At 38.7% G+C, this 16,890-nt stretch overlaps 1 protein-coding gene and 1 pseudogene across 9 annotated transcripts in view; both read left to right on the top strand.

Annotated features, from left to right (window-relative positions):
- The window catches only part of Alk (Anaplastic lymphoma kinase), a 233,657-nt gene that overhangs the window by 52,580 nt on the left and 164,187 nt on the right, over nt 1-16,890 (top strand). The gene's annotated exons all lie outside the window — the stretch shown is intronic.
- On the top strand, nt 13,997-16,651 carry LOC136999596 (uncharacterized; annotated as a pseudogene).

The raw sequence follows: 16,890 nt of genomic DNA on the forward strand, positions 1-16,890 counted from the left end.
GCTTTCGATCAACTAAAATTAAATCGGGAGGAAATCCGTAATGCGACCAGATCAAACACTACTCGATGCCGAAAGTGTATTGAAGTTGGAGGGGGACATTTTGAGAATAGTTAGTTTTTTTCACGTTGTTATTCATTTTCTACTACTACAATGCTATTTTAGTTTAAAAAGAAGAATTATTTTATTTTTTTGAAACAAAAAGATTATTTTTTACTTCTATTGTTTTTTTAGAAATTTTTAAAGTTTTATTTCCTTTTCATTTTATTTTTTTTTCACCTTCTGCTCTTCCTTTTATTCTTCTATGGTAATTAGTTTAAACAATGCAGAAAAGAAAAATTTTTTTAGTTAAAAAACCAACAAGCAAGATAAGCATTAAAAATTAGCGAAACTATATCAGCATAAATAAAGAATATTTTTAAGAAGTTCTACTGTAGAAATCCGAATAAACACTTTTTTGTACATTTGAAACTGACTATCTCGATACCTATGGACCGAACTACAATTGCTTTCATCTCATTTGAAAGATAATTTAATTCTCTACAACTTTTGCTTGGGTACTATTTGTTAAAAAACGCATACTTTCTCTAATATTTGTAAAAATGTATAAAATAACCGTGATTTCAAAGGTTTTTGGGCGCTAACTTTTTAAGGAAGCATTTTTCGACCCATGTTTATAGGAAATTTTTGATTCAGAATCAAATTTCCTATAAGATTTCAAAATATCGCTGGAACGTTCGGGCCCACCCTGTATATATATACAGGGTGTCCCATTATAAAACATCCACGCAAATTATTCCGAAGATAAGAGTGATAGCAAAAAATGACCTTAACAAACGTTGTAGGATTAAAAGGGGGCCAACTGAGGGTGACCCTGACTTTGACCTCGCAGTTGATTTTCAAGGTCATTTGAAGGTCAGAGTAATTTTTTAAAATGGAAACCCCTATATTTGATTCCAAAATCTAATAGCTGGTGTCAAGAGCTTTTCAAAACACTATAATGAAGTTATTTTTCATTAAGTACTTTTCGAGTTATGAGGCTTGTAAATTATAGTATTTTGACATAAAATACAAAATATTGTAAGAAGTTTCATTAAAATATAAGACCTGCTCCTGCCACCTATTGGATAGACACTAAATATAAGTGCCCGAGATGTGGCAACACTGTAATACGAGCTGAGCTCGTACGTAAAGAATTGCTCCGAAAGAGATCTCCGCGAACTCTCGAACAAGTAACATTTTAAATTATAATCGTGATCTCGAATAAAAGGCTGAGTAGACTTACAAACTTTTAAATAGTTTGTTATCCGGTACCTTACCGTTTCCTATCCTGACACCGTGCGGTTAAGAACAATCAGAATCTTACAGTTTCAAATTTCAGAAGTGGGATTCACTCATTTCCTTCGGTCGCTTCGCGATTAAAACGCAACGTGGTCGCGTGCCGGACATTTTTAAGAAAAGCACGCGAGCGTTCGGTCAATTTTACAAGTGTTATTAAATCGTTCGAGACACAAAACCGATTTCGGAGCGTGAGTCAAATAAGTGTATAGTGTACATCATTGTCGCTACCCCGTATTAGACATTTGTTTTCGCCCTCATCGAGATGGATCGGGCATCCTTAGAAAACATGTCTCCGGAGGAGCTCCGACAACAAGTAACTAGATACCGGCTCACTCCGAACGCTGAAACACGAGAAGCCTACACCGAGGCACTCGTCCAGCATTTTGAGCGGTTTTGCGCGGCTCTCGAGGAAGGGCCAGATCCAGGCTCACAGCCGATCGAAACGCTGCCGTCAGCAAATCCCCGACCGGCTCGCATTGGATCGACCTCGGCGTCAGCCTCAGAGGCACAAGGAAGCACCCAGCCGCCCTGGGACGCTCTCGCCCGGTGCCTCACCTCATTAACCTCACAGATGCAACGACAGGAGTCGTTGCTCGAGAGGGTGGTTCGTCAATTGAACCACTCTCCGGCAGGACCGGCTAATTTGGAATCAAGCACGGCACCGCCGAGCTCAGAATCGGGCGCGCTCTCACCACGACCTTCCTCCGTCGGCACAGCAAATTTGGGACACGCGGTGAGCATACTCGCCACTCAGATTCCAGAATTTGGAGGCGCCGTCACGGAAAATCCACAGGTGTGGCTCACACGGGTCGATCAAGTGGCAAGGGTGCACAACGTCCCTGACGATGTCAAATTACTGGCCGCGTCCAGTAAATTAACAAAAGTGGCACGAAAATGGTACGATCTGAGCACAGGCTCAATATTAGAGTCCTGGACTGCTTTCAGTCAAGCTCTTACAAGCCGATTTAAAAGAACGGCTCCGTACCATGTGACACTACAGCGCATAGAAGCGCGGAAATGGAACACAGCTAAAGAAGCGTTCCAAGAATACGCGATGGACCACATCGCATTAATGCACGGCATGCAACTGCCGATGCAAGAAAAAATACAATTACTCCTGTCCGGAATTAACAGTCCGGCCGTACGAGCAACAGCAGCAGCTATGGACGTCCACTCAATGGACGAGTTCCTTGACCGGATGGAGCGAGTGGTCAACGCCAACCCGGATCAAGAACGCAAAAACGCTCCGACAAAGAATTTCAAGACAGAGACGTCGAGCGGTGGCGAGAAAGCGGCAAATTCAGCTAAGCAGAAACCCTTCTGCGTGTACTGCAAGACACCCGGACATTTCCGCAAGGACTGCCTCAAAATAAGGAAGCGGGAAACGCAGCCACCAGCAACGCCGACTTCAGCCGTCGCCGCCGTACAACAGGACACGGAGAACACCGTGGCCTTGGTGCAACACCACTGTAAGCGAATAACTTTTGGGCATGACCCTATTATTATTAGCAGAATTAATAATGTAAAGTCCGATCTAACCGCGTTAATAGATACAGGGAGTCCGGTCTCCTTCGCGCGCGCTGACCTATTGAGCGGCGGTTACGGATTAAGAATACAGGAGGTCAATCAAGCTCCGGCTTTGACCGCAATAAATAATTCACTTATTAAAATCACCGGCGCGATTAATACTGAAATAGTGTTCGCGCAACACCCAGAAAGAACTTTTAACATTAGTCTATTTGTACTCGATTCGCGCAGTCTGGCGACTCAGATAATAATCGGCAGAGATTTTCTCAATAACCATTCACTTTTTGCGATTTATCGCCCGTCGTGGAGCAATGCTCAGAGCAGCGACGCGGACATTTCAAGCACGTTTCCGGAAGAACTCTTAAAAGTGCACGCGTGTTATGAGCCGCATCGCGCGGACGAATATCTCAAAGAATTAGCAAAAGAAATGGATCCCGTGGAGGGAATAAAATTGATAAATCTGTTCGAAGAAATAGCCGAATTAAAGGTCAGCCGCGTCGAAGATGACTACTGCGTGCGAGTCAATATAAAGGACACGTCGACTTACGCATACGCGCCGCGAAAGTTCGCGTATTCCGAACGCATACAATTAAGAAAAATTACGGACGACTTGATTGCGCGCGGAATAATAAAGACAAGCGTTTCGCCGTATTGCGCGCGTATAGTTCCGGTTAAAAAGAAAAACGGTGAACTGCGTCTGTGTGTAGACTTGCGTCCACTGAATGCACGGATCGCGAAACAGAAATACCCCTTTCCGGTCATCGAAGACTGCATCTCGCGACTCGGTGATAAATCAATTTTCACGTTATTAGACATGAAAGACGGCTTTTATCAAATATCAGTGCATCCGTCGGACACAAAGTATTTTTCGTTTGCCACGCCCGACGGGCAATTCGAATACACGAAGCTACCTTTTGGCTTTGCGGACTCACCGGCAGAATTCCAAACAAGAATAGTTCAAATTTTGCAACTGTTGATTAGGACAAACAAATTAATCGTGTATATCGATGATATACTCATCGCTACCGATACAGTAGACTCGAATTTGCAAGTTCTTAAACAAACATTGATAGAATTTAAAAAGTACGGTTTTGAATTAAATATTAAAAAATGTCAGTTCCTCAAACGGAAAATCGAATATCTCGGATATATAATTGCTCGCAATTCAATAACTATTTCGGATAGACACACCGAATTAATCTCTAAATTTCCGCAACCGAAAACCGTCTTACAATTGCAACGATTTCTCGGATTAACGAATTATTTCCGGCGGTTTATAAAAAGTTATTCATTAATTGCCAAGCCTCTCTATAATCTACTTAAAAAGGATTCTAAATTCGTTTTCAGTCCGGAATGCCGGAAAGCGTACGATGCGCTTAAACGATTTTTAACTTCTTATCCGATCCTCGCAATTTACAATCCTGCAAAAGAAACGCAGTTGCATACAGACGCAAGTGCACACGGCTTAGGAGCGATCCTCTTGCAAAAACAAGAAGAGGGCCAATGGTCACCGATAGCGTATTATAGCCAAACGACAAATCAGGCCGAATCACGCTATCATAGTTTCGAACTCGAGATGTTAGCAATAGTTCGAGCGGTGGAGCGCTTCCACATATATCTTTATGGAATAACGTTCACCATAGTTACTGACTGTAACGCGCTCGTATATGCAGTTAGTAAGGCAAATTTGAATCCGCGAATCGCTCGCTGGACGCTCGCTTTGCAAAATTACTCGTTCAAAATAACTCATCGCCCGGGCAGCCGTATGGCACACGTCGATGCATTAAGTAGACAGACAATGTACGTCTCGACGCTACCGTTAGAAAGGATATTAGAATTCCAGCAATTGCAAGATCCTACGCTAAAACAGATTGCGTTAGATCTCGAATATAGAGATAATAAAAAATTCAAATTAATCGAAGGATTAGTTTATCGAAAAGGGGACGATCGCGACCGTTTCGCCGTCCTGGAATCTATGGTGAACGCCATTCTAAAAACTTATCACGATGAATTAGCGCACTGCGGTTACGAAAAAACCGTTCAAGGAATCCAACAAACGTATTGGTTTCCTGCACTGCGAAAGCGCGTGCGCGATTACATTTACAACTGCATTGTTTGCCTGAGTGCGGATGCGTCAACGCACCGACTCGAAGGCGAGCTCCAAATCGAGGAAGCACCTAACGAGCCTTTTACAATTGTACACGTAGATCATTTCGGACCGTTACAAGCGACGGCCGATGGCTATAAACATGTTCTGATCACTATCGACGCGTTTACGCGATTTACGTCTCTTTTCCCGGTAAAATCTACCAGTTCAAAAGAAGTTTGCATACATCTATCAACGTTATTTAACTTTTTCGGAATACCGGAAGAGGTGGTAACTGACCGCGGATCGGCATTTACTTCGGCCGAATTTTCTAATTTCCTCGCGGAAAGAAAAATCAAATTACGCAAAGTTGCTGTCGCCTCTCCTTGGGTAAACGGAAAAGTCGAACGCGTAAACAGATTCATTAAAAGCTCTCTTGCAAAATTAGTAAAATCGCCAGATGAGTGGAAGGAAAAACTGCAAACGCTGCAGTACGTGATAAATAACACGTTTCATACGGCTCTCAGGTGCTCGCCCTCGAAGATCCTTTTTGGATTCGACCAGCGAGGTCACATAGACAAACAGCTCAGGAACGAGTTGGAAAAACAAGCTAACGATTCTCTTTCTTTTGATCAACAGCGAGACAATACTCGTGAAGTAGCGGTCAGGACGAACGAACGACTCAAAGAATATAATAAACTATATTACGATCGTCAACATAAAAAGCCAACGGTTTACACAGAAGGCCAATATGTTTTGATTAGAGACCTTCACCAGAAAGTCGGAATAAATAATAAACTAAAGTCAAATTACAAAGGCCCGTATGTGGTCAAGAAAATATTAAACAAAAACCGGTACGTTGTCATGGACATACCGGGGTTCAACATCACACAACGGCCATACAATTCAATTCTCTCGCCTGATAAAATGAAACCGTGGGTCAAACCACTAAACGATGCTTCATAGAATCGATCAAAAGAAAAAGAACTCAATTTACTGCGTTAAAGATTATTAATTTAAGTTACTGTATTAAATAAAAGAACTCAACTTACCGCGTTAAATATTATTAATTTAAGTTATTGAGTGAAAGAAAAAAACTCAATTTACTGCGTTAAATACTGTTACTTTAAGTTACTTATTATTACTTTAAAAATTGCTTGCGTTGCATATTAAAGTATTAAGAAAATTCTCTTGCGGCGAATAACGTTACGTTTAATCAAATACAAGCGTTTAGATTAAGACCTACATTTATAAAACATAATTGTAATAAAACCAAAGACTGGCCTAAGATCTACAGATTTAAGTAATCAATTGTATTGAAATATTAAACGTTCGAGACGAACGTTTGTGCAGGATGGTCGAACTGTAAGAAATTTCATTAAAATATAAGACCTGCTCCTGCCACCTATTAGATAAACACTAAATATAAGTGCCCGAGATGTGGCAACACTGTAATACGAGCTGAGCTCGTACGTAAAGAATTGCTCCGAAAGAGATTTCCGCGAACTCTCGAACAAGTAACATTTTAAATTATAATCGTGATTTCGAATAAAAGGCTGAGTGGACTTACAAACTTTTAAATAGTTTGTTATCCGGTACCTTACCGTTTCCTATCCTGACACCGTGCGGTTAAGAACAATCAGAATCTTACAATATCTTGTAAAACATTCAATTTTTGAGGATCTTACCTTAATACTTTTATGCATAAAATAATGAGACGAATCAATTGGTATAAAGAAAACACATAGTTGTTTTCAAGAAAAAGTATGCAGTTGCATGTTGCAAACTACATATTTTTTCTTGAAAGCAACTATGTGTTTTCTTTATACCAATTGATTCGTCTCATTATTTTATGCATAAAAGTATTAAGGTAAGATTCCCAAAAATTGAATGTTTTACAAGATATTTTGTATTTTATGTCAAAATACTATAATTTACAAGCCTCATAACTCGAAAAATACTTAATGAAAAATAACTTCATTATAGTGTTTTGAAAAGCTCTTGACACCAGCTATTAGATTTTGGAATCAAATATAGGGGTTTTCATTTAAAAAAATTACTCTGACCTTCAAATGACCTTGAAAATCAATTGCGAGGTCAAAGTCAAGGTCACCCTCAGTTGGCCCCCTTTTAATCCTACAATGTTTGTTAAGGTCATTTTTTGCTATCACTCTTATCTTCGGAGTAATTTGCGTGGATGTTTTATAATGGGACACCCTGTATATACATAGGGTGTCCCACCAAAAGTGGTCACCTTCTTTTATCTTTTAAATTAAAAGAGATATACTATAACAAATATATATCAAATTAAATGGTTTAAACTGAATTTTGTGAGCATAATAGTTGCTTACAAAAGCTATTTGCGTTAATGAACGGAGAGGTATGCATAATTTTTTTATAATAATGTGAATATTTGGATGTAAGAAAAATTGTAGCGCTGTTTGAAAAGAATACAACGATGTATGATTTAATATAAACATTTTACATATTAAACGAGTTTTATCGTCTTGAAATATCGCGGGCGACGTCTACTTTTTCACTTTCGGCCTTGTAATATGGCAAACTTCAATAATTAATTAATAATTAACAGTGCTATAACTTCAATTGATATATGTCAATTTCTAACGCACGAGTCAGAAGTTAGCTATATCGCAGGGCCGAAAGTGAAAAGGTAGACGTCGCCCGCAATATTTCAAGCCGATAAAACTTGTATAATATGTAAAATATTTATATTAAATCATACATTGTTGTATTCTTTTCAAACAGCGCTACAATTTTTCTTACATCAAAATATCCATATTATTATAAAAAAATTATGCATACTTCTTCGTTTGTTAACACGAATAGCTTTTGTAAGCAATTATTATGCTCACAATAGAGTTCAGTTTGAACCATTTAATTTGATATATATTTGTTATGATCTATCCACGGACTAAGGAATAGAGGGACCGAGTCTAAAGTCCTAGTTTAGGCGAGAGGGGATGGTAATTCAAGCGTGCGGGGGGGACTGCTTTCCGCCATATTGATGTAGCGATTCTCACACAGAGATTCTGTGTCTGTGACATGGTTACACTCGTGTAGTGGTGCCACTAGACATAACGAGTGACAAGCGTAAAGAGATTAGGCGGTTTTATTATTGTTGTACTATAAATTTTATAAAATACTTTAACTTTTATTACTCTGAGGCTCTGCATACAGTAGACAAAATATTAGAAATAGCAATAATCATTTAATATTAAAAAGAGAAATTATTTTACATCTAACAAGAGAATAAAATATATTAATTAGTTCCAATTCTTATTTCTTAATTTATGCATTAATTTTTTCTATTCTTTTTATTTTTAAAATAAATAATTCCAATTTCTTATTTCTAATATTTAATAATTATTTATATTTCTATTTCCTATTTTGTTTATTATGCGCAGGATCTGACTTTCATTTCTCACACATACGCAAATAGTGAGTTCTATGTGTGGTGATTACTAAACAAATATGACGGCCCCCCCCCCCCCGCCGCAAACGTGCTCCCCCGGTACAGCTTGTGCTCCGTCCCTCTATTCCTTAGCCCGTGGATCTATCTCTTTTAATTTAAAAGATAAAAGGGGGGTTGTCACTTTTGGTGGGACATCCTATATATATACAGGGCGTCCCAGACTTATCGAATAACCGGTTCAGGGTAGACTCCTGACGTTGTTCTGAGACGAAAGTTTCTTTGGCAAAATGTCAAGGGTGTCGTAATTTCGGCGTTATGAAGAGCAAAAGTTCCCCAATCGATGCGCTGAATTTTCCCGCGCTCAGGGACATCGCACATCAAAGGAGCCCCATGCATCGCGCAACGATTGACTCGATCGAGCGCGTTCCTCGCGATTGTTAACGCATTCACTATTCACTGTTTCACAGTACTCCACAGAAAAAATGGAGTCAGATCCGCCGGAGACCTCGCCGGCCAGTGCACGGGCGCACTCCGCGTACGATTTATCTATCCGCGTATCTCGCGTTTAACACGCGACGCGTTTTCGCGCACGTGTGTGGCGAGGCTATCGTCGCGTCACTTTTTGACATTTTTTCTTCGCGACATTGACATTTGTATGATCAACAAAAAAGGACGGACTGCTCGCTCACCGAATTGCGAAATCACGACACGCGCGCGGAACTGTCAAGTACTAGCGTGAAGCGTCGTGCGCTCCCGCAATAGAAAATCGATATAAGCACTGCGAGGTGTGATTTACCGCGTCTTACGTCAATACGGAGCAATCGATGTAAGATACGAAATAAGAAATAATTTAAATTTTTTATTAAAAATGTAAATTTTATTTTTGTTTAAGAAAACGTCGTATCTTATATCGATTGCTCCGTATCGACGTAAAACGCGGTAGATCACACCTCGTAGCGCTCATATCGATTTTCTATCGCGGAAGCGCGGGGCGCTTCACGCTAGTGCTTGACAGTTCCGCGCGCGTGTCGTGATTTCGTACAATTCGGTGAGCGATCGGTCCGTCCTTTTTCGTCGGTCATACGAATGTCAATTTCGCAAAGAAAAAGTGTCGAAAAGTGACGCGACGATAGCCTCGCCACACACGTGCGCGAAAACGCGTTGCGCGTTAAACGCGAGATACGCGGATAGATAAATCGTACGCGGAGTGCGCCCGTGCACTGGCCGGCGAGATCTCCGGCGGATCTGACTCCATTATTCCTGTGGAGTACTGTGAAACAGTGAACAGTGAATGCGTGAACAATCGCGAGAAACGCGCTCGATCGAATCAATCGTTGCGCGATGCACGGGGCTTCTTTGATGTGCGATGTCCCTGAGCGCCGGAAAATTCAGCGCATTGATTGGGGAACTTTTGCTCTTCATAACGCCGAAATTACGACACCCTCGACATTTTGCCAAAGGAACTTTCGTCTCAGAACAACGTCAGGAGTCTACCCTAAACTGGTTAGTAAATATAGATCGAAAGCTCAACCGTTTTTGAGATACAAACATTTTTGTATGTTAACATTATGATTGACTTATTGGCTTCTACGTGTCGCATGCGATGTTTACCTCAGTGTTTATAAACTGCGTTCTGAATGTCCTCATTCAATTTCCATACATACTTTATAACAGAAAATTTCACCGGCAGTCAGTTGTCATCAAACGCGGCTGCGGATCTGTTTGATGATTATACAGTTACAAAGTATCGTGCTGAAAATGTCAGCGTATTACTCTAATGAAGAAATGGCAGATATGTATTTTATGTATGGTCGTGCTAATGGAAGTGCTTTAGCTGCACAACGTCTTTACGCGGAAAAATTTCCTAATCAAAGAGTTCCCTTTCATACTGTTTCGAAATCTTCACCAACGTCTTTGTGAATTAGGTTTATTTAGAACTCGCCATCGAAACTCTGGCAGGCCTAGATCTGTATCGTCATTCAATACGCATTTTAAATATAATAGAAGAAAATCCCGAAACCAGCGTAAGAAGGATATCCGATGCCGTAGTAATCGGTACTGCTCTTGTTTGGAGAAGGCTTCATGAGCAGTTACTCTATCCATACCATATCCAATGAGTACAAGCATTCATTCCACCGGACTATCAAACAAGAATAGAATTTTCACAATGGCTACTCGTAAAATGTGCTTCGAATCTGAACTTCGTAGCTTGCATTTTATTTACTGATAAAGCTGCATTTACGCGAAATGGAATTACAAATTTCTACAATGATCACGTATGGGCAGTAAAAAAAATCCTCACGTATTTATTCAAATAAATCACCAACACCGATTTTCGTTAAATGTTTGGATAAGCATTATGGGAGTTCACCTCATTGGCCCTGTAATACTCCCAAATCTGCTTTCAGGCGCTGCTTATCTCAATAAAAGTTTTATTTTAATCGTTGACTTCTCAAGATCAATATATTTTATTTCACTAAATCAATGTACAGTTTAAGTCGTCGAGAAGAGTTCACTATTCTTTTCTCCAATTATTGGAAGCATCGAACACATCAAGAAAATTAAGTCTTGAACTATCGGAACTAACTAACGTGGTCTGGCATCCGAAGTTGAAAATTATCGTTGCAACTCTCATAATAACTACTGTAATGATTTTAAACATGACGCCTAGCGAATGAAAAATTTAATAACATGTGAAGCAGCGATTAAAATTTTATCTTTTGTAAAACAACACTGATGAAGCCCTGATATAAGCCGAAACGTTTGTTAATATTCTGATGTAAAATAAAAATTGCACGTCCATCCAGCATAAGCTTTCTGCTTCTTTATATATTATTGTTTTAAAATTTTATTATATGAACAACATAAAATAGTGCTCTCTTAAACATTCGTATTTTTGAAGGAGCACGGACTTCAAAGAGAGTCCTAGAAGTTTCACAGTGTTTGCGCGCGTTAGTATGCAAACGGCGAAAGAATATTACATTGTACGTAATAATGCGTATACATTATACTAAAATAATTTTTTTTAATTCTACAATTTTATGCACTTACTTTTATACTATCTGGAACCCAGTAAACGTATATTTAATAAAAAAATTAAGGGGCACCCAGAACGCTGAAAACTTACGAGTTAGCCACACGGGGGTACCAGGTACCCCCTTTGAACTTTCGTGCACTCTCACGTTGAATAATGCAAAAAATTGCCCCTGCAGGCTTATCGTTGAAACCGTGTGAGCTTCGGCGGACGCGGAGTAGCTCGCCGGAATCCAGGTTCGGTCGGTTGGGGGTATGTCAAATAAACCAAATGCTCGTTTATAACAAAATAATGAAACAGCGTTTATTCAGAAAGATGTAGATATGGTTTGTCTCGAATGATCTGCTTCAATGCTCGTGTATACATGCGAAGCGTGTGCAAGATGAATTCGAAAGAGCATACAAAATAGCCAAATATCGGTGAAATAATTAATAAGTGATAGCGAAATAGTTCTTTAAAGCGGCGTGGAATGAATACAGAGTAGCGTGAAGATAAATGCGAAATATCGTTAATGGTGAAATAATTATTTGAGCGGCGGTGAAATAATTATTTAAGGTGGCGAAAAATAAATGCGAAGTATACGTGAAAATAAATGTGAAGTATCGGCAATAATGAAATAATTATTTGAACGGCGGTGAAATAATTATTTAGTATGACGTGAGGCGTCCTGGTGCGGTCGGCAAGAGCGCAAGCGCGGGCGATCGTGTCGTAACGGTTGGTACAAGACGGAGCGCTTGTCGGTGAGTGCGTTCGTAGTATTGCGAGTCTGTTCGATCGTAAATCGATGCGGACTATTCGGCGGCGCGGATTGGTCGACGCGGTTTTGCTTGCCGGACGGATTACGGTTTTGAAATCCCGGCGAATAAACGCGATAGCAGAACTTAGGCTGCCGATTACGCTCGGCGGGAGTACGAGGATGCTCGTACGAAGGCGGAATCTTAGAACGGCGACTTAGCTTGGTACGCGGAAATGCCCGCAATACGAAGTTCGGTGGCCTAGAGGAGCCAAGTACGCTCGGCGGGTATACGAATAGATTCGTATGCGGGAATCAAGAATACCGAGGACGCTCGGCGGTACACGAGGATACTCGCGTGCTGGAACAGGTATAACGAAAAACCGAGTATGCTCGGTTTGGGACTACGAGGACACTCGTAGAGGGATGTTCGCTGTCTATCAGCGAACGGAGTCTGGTGAGAAGACGTACAGCCGGGCGTCTTTTATACCCGGCTGGCAGCCGAACGGCTTTGAATCGGCAAGCATCGGCGGTTTCGGCGGCGAGTCCCCCACAAAACGGAATTTTCGGAACGGTCGGGTGTGGGGGATTTTCGGCGGTTGACCGCCGCTGTTTTTGACAAAAAGCTTATCGGCGCTCGATGCGCCCTTGGTGGGCTACGGACGATGAACGGTCCGTAGCCGTAACGATGCAGCTTGCGGGCTGCACCGTTACATCGTATTTATGGATAGTTAAAGTTTTTTTTGAATCTCAATCCAGGTCTTCAAATTATATTAACCAGTTGAGTGGTAATGTATCATATATCTACATAAAAAAAAGTGCCAAGCGTGGTAATGTATCATACAGCGTATGTCAAAAGTTCCGGGACGGCTGGATAATTTGAAAAATACGCATCACAGAGGAAAATGACCTCAACAAAAGTTGTAGGATTTTTTTCGGGCAATCCGATGGTGACCTTAGATTTGGTCTTGCCCGTGACCTTCAAAGTCATTTCAAGGTCAAATCGAATTTTTTAAATAGAAACCCCTATTTTTGATTCCAAAATCTAATAGCTGATTCACAAAAAAATTCACAAAAAAAAACACATTGGTTTTAAAAAAAAGTATGCAGTTGCATGTTGCAAATTACATATTTTTTCTTGAAAGCAACTATGTGTTTTCTTTATACCAATTGATTCGTCTCATTATTTTGTGCATAAAAGTATTAAGGTAAGATTTCCGAAAATTGAATGTTTTACAAGATATTTTGTATTTTATGTCAAAATGCTGTAACTTTGAAGCCTCATAACTCGAAAAGTACTTAATGAAAAATAACTTCATTATAGTGTTTTGAAAAGCTCTTGACACCAGCTATTAGATTTTGGAATCAAAAATAGGGATTTCTATTTAAAAAATTCGATTTGACTTTAAAATGATCTTGAAGGTCACGGGCAAGGCCAAATCTAAGGTCACCGTCGGATTGCCCGAGAAAAATCCTACAACTTTTGTCGAGGTCATTTTCCTCTGTGATGCGTATTTTTCAAATTATCCAGCCGTCCCGGAACTTTTGACACACGCTGTATGTACATTAGGGTATAGTAAAAAAACATTTTTTTCGATTTCGATATTGACCCGGTGCGGAAAATGTTGTACTAGTGATGCTTATTAATTGAGTAAAATTTGATTTCAATCGGCCTTTATCTTCAGTCTCCACAGTGACCTCGAAATTTCGAAAAATGTGCAAGAATAGGCAACTTGCAATACATGGCGGAAGTTACACGCTTGAGTCCTGCTGACACCAAAGAGGTAAGAAACTTCAACTTGAACCTTGCAGAAGCATGATAAAACATAATACATTATTATTTTGTCTGCACTATCACTATTATTTTACATTCAAACCATGTTAAAAAATGATGGGAAATTAGCGAACGACGTAACAAGTTCTTACAAGGAAAGGGACCCAAGTGTCCCCCTCCGATTTTGACGAGCTTTAAATATGTTGTAAAGTAGTTCAAAATAAGAGACACGTATTTTTTTTTATGTGCTTTCTCGCACGTTTAGGGTTGAAACAACCCCTACAAGCTAAAACGGTTTTTTTGGTTTTGACTGAATATCGTCAAAATTGTAAGAGGTATCAAAAAATGTTTCGAATAAAAGTTGCATGGTCTTTTATGAGCTTTATAACCGCGTAGGTCGATTTTAAAAAAATTTTATATTTTTTAATTTACCCTCCCCCCTTTTTATTATTTTTACAAATTTCAAAATTTTTGTTATGACAAAAGTTGTAGCATTTTTTACGCTGAATACAACCATATATAATTTTATTATGTTTTGAAATCACATCTTTCAGAAATGAGCTGTCAATGTCGCACTATATGCGTCGCGCTGCGATATATGCATATATATGCATAACGCATCGTTTGTGCCGCTTGTGTAATCGATGTTTGTCGCGCATGTGTAATTGATAAGACGAATAAAATTAGAAATAAAGATTAACATGTTATGAAATATTCGGAAAAATGTTCTGATCAAAGAACAAAGTTCACTAAAGTTGTTGCCAAGGCATCCCCTCTATTTTACACTTTTATAGTCGCATTTCGAGTGTATTTATAGCGCTGCGCGTTGTCATATTCTAGCAGTGCATATTACGCTTTAAAGTTGTGCGCTTGTTAGTGATTACGGAAAAACAATATATAAAACAGCATCAAAAAAAGAACAGCAAATTCACTATAAAGTAAGTATTATTTTTTTGTACACAAATAAGGAGAAATATTTAATTGTTACCATATATTTTTCAGAATGGTTCAATTAAATCCATTTAACGTAATAATGTTAGTATACGTAACTTTTTCGGCCCTTAATCTATCAACAAGTCCGATAACATCTGAAGAACGAGAAATGGCACATAAAATAGAATCTATGCTGAAAGAAATGCGCGATGAGAGATACGAAATGGAAGTAGAAGAACCTTTAGATTATGAAAACGATAACGATATTCCAACAGCAGAGCAATTCGAACTAGGAGATGAAGAGGAAGAAGGTGAGCTATTGGACGCAAATCCTAAAGTTATATGTACTACAGATGAACGTATTCCGTATGAATATAAAAAAAATGCAGTCGAATTTTGGAAAAGCAGTACAACAAGGCCAAGAACATTAGAAGGAGTAAAACGAAGATTTCGGAAAGTATATTCATTACGTCAATTACGACGATGGGAAATTCAAGTGAATCAAGGTGGCAGTAGATTCGAAAAATTAAAACAAATTTCGGAATATACATTAAATAATTTTCATACAGCTCTTGAAAATAGAATTATTGTTCACGACGCTGATTTAGCTCGATGGGCTATTCGGGCACAGGAAAATTTAAATGTACCAGGATTTACAGCTTCATCGCGATGGATACGAAAATTTAAAATAATACATAATATTGTATCTCGTAAAATAAGAAAATTTATAAGAAAAACATCTATAATGTCAACGTCGATTTTGAAGAAAAATGTAACACATTTATTGAAAACGTTAAATATCAAATAATAGAATATGGAGTTGAAAATATTTACAACAGTGATCAAAGCGGATTCCAATTAGAACTTCATGCCGGTCGTACATTGGCATATAAAGGAACAAAAAAGATTGAATCTGCAGTACAATCCGTATCGGCAACTACGCATAGCTATACTATACAATCTACTGTTTCAGCCGATGGTAGATTATTATCGACTCTTTTTATTGTACTGAAAGAAGTTAGTGGAACATTTGGTCCCAGAGTGCAAGAAACAATGTTTAAGGCACCTAATATTTTTGTTACGGCTTCGAAATCCGGAAAATTAACAGCGCATCATTTTAAAATTTGGTTGCAAGACGTATTTTTTCCAAATGTAGGTCCAAAATCTGTTTTACTACTAGATTCGTGGACTGGTTATTGTCCAAATATTATTCAAGAATCTAAACCAGAATCTACAGAAGATATTATTTTGTTGACTATACCAGCTGGAACAACAGGAAAAATACAACCATTGGATGTATATGATTTTCGTTTGTGGAAGAATTTCATTAGACACTTTTCTGATACTGTAATGCTTTTAGGTCTGGAAGTCAATCTGCATGCAAAAAACACCATTTTAAAACTACAGTCATTGACTCATAATCAATTTTCATCGCCAAGATTCAGAAATTTATTGAAATACGCATGGTATAAAAGCGGGTACGTAATAAATAAGCCCGAAGAATTCGAAACACCAGTGGAATTTTGTTTCCATAAACAGTCAAAACCAACATGCGATATTTGTGGCGCACCTGCAATAATTATTTGCGCATGGTGCAAAAAGTCACTTCGTATAAATCACTTTTTTCACGAACATCACCTTTGTGATACGTTTGTTCCATAAATTCATCTGTTTTTAATATATGTTAATATATGTATTATATTCAATATATGTAGTATGTTATTGTTGAAGGTAAAGTTGTAATTGTTTCGACATATATTATTATAAAAGAAATAAAATAATAAACAAACAAATGTTTCTAGTATTGATTAATAGAAAAACCTAAAATTAATTGGAATTTTTTGCATTACCATTGAAAAACAATAAATTGCATTTTAATTGTAAGATTTTTATTTATTTATTTCTCTTTCGATATAATCCACTTTTAAAAAAGGCATGAAAGATACTCGAATGTATCGAAAGTATTGTTGACGCTTATCCGCGACGCTGATTGGTTATCTCGATTATTCTGACAGTTTGATAGTTTGAGAGC

This window comes from Linepithema humile, chromosome 4 (genome assembly GCF_040581485.1).
Source record: "Linepithema humile isolate Giens D197 chromosome 4, Lhum_UNIL_v1.0, whole genome shotgun sequence".
Taxonomy (NCBI): Eukaryota; Metazoa; Arthropoda; class Insecta; order Hymenoptera; family Formicidae; genus Linepithema; species Linepithema humile.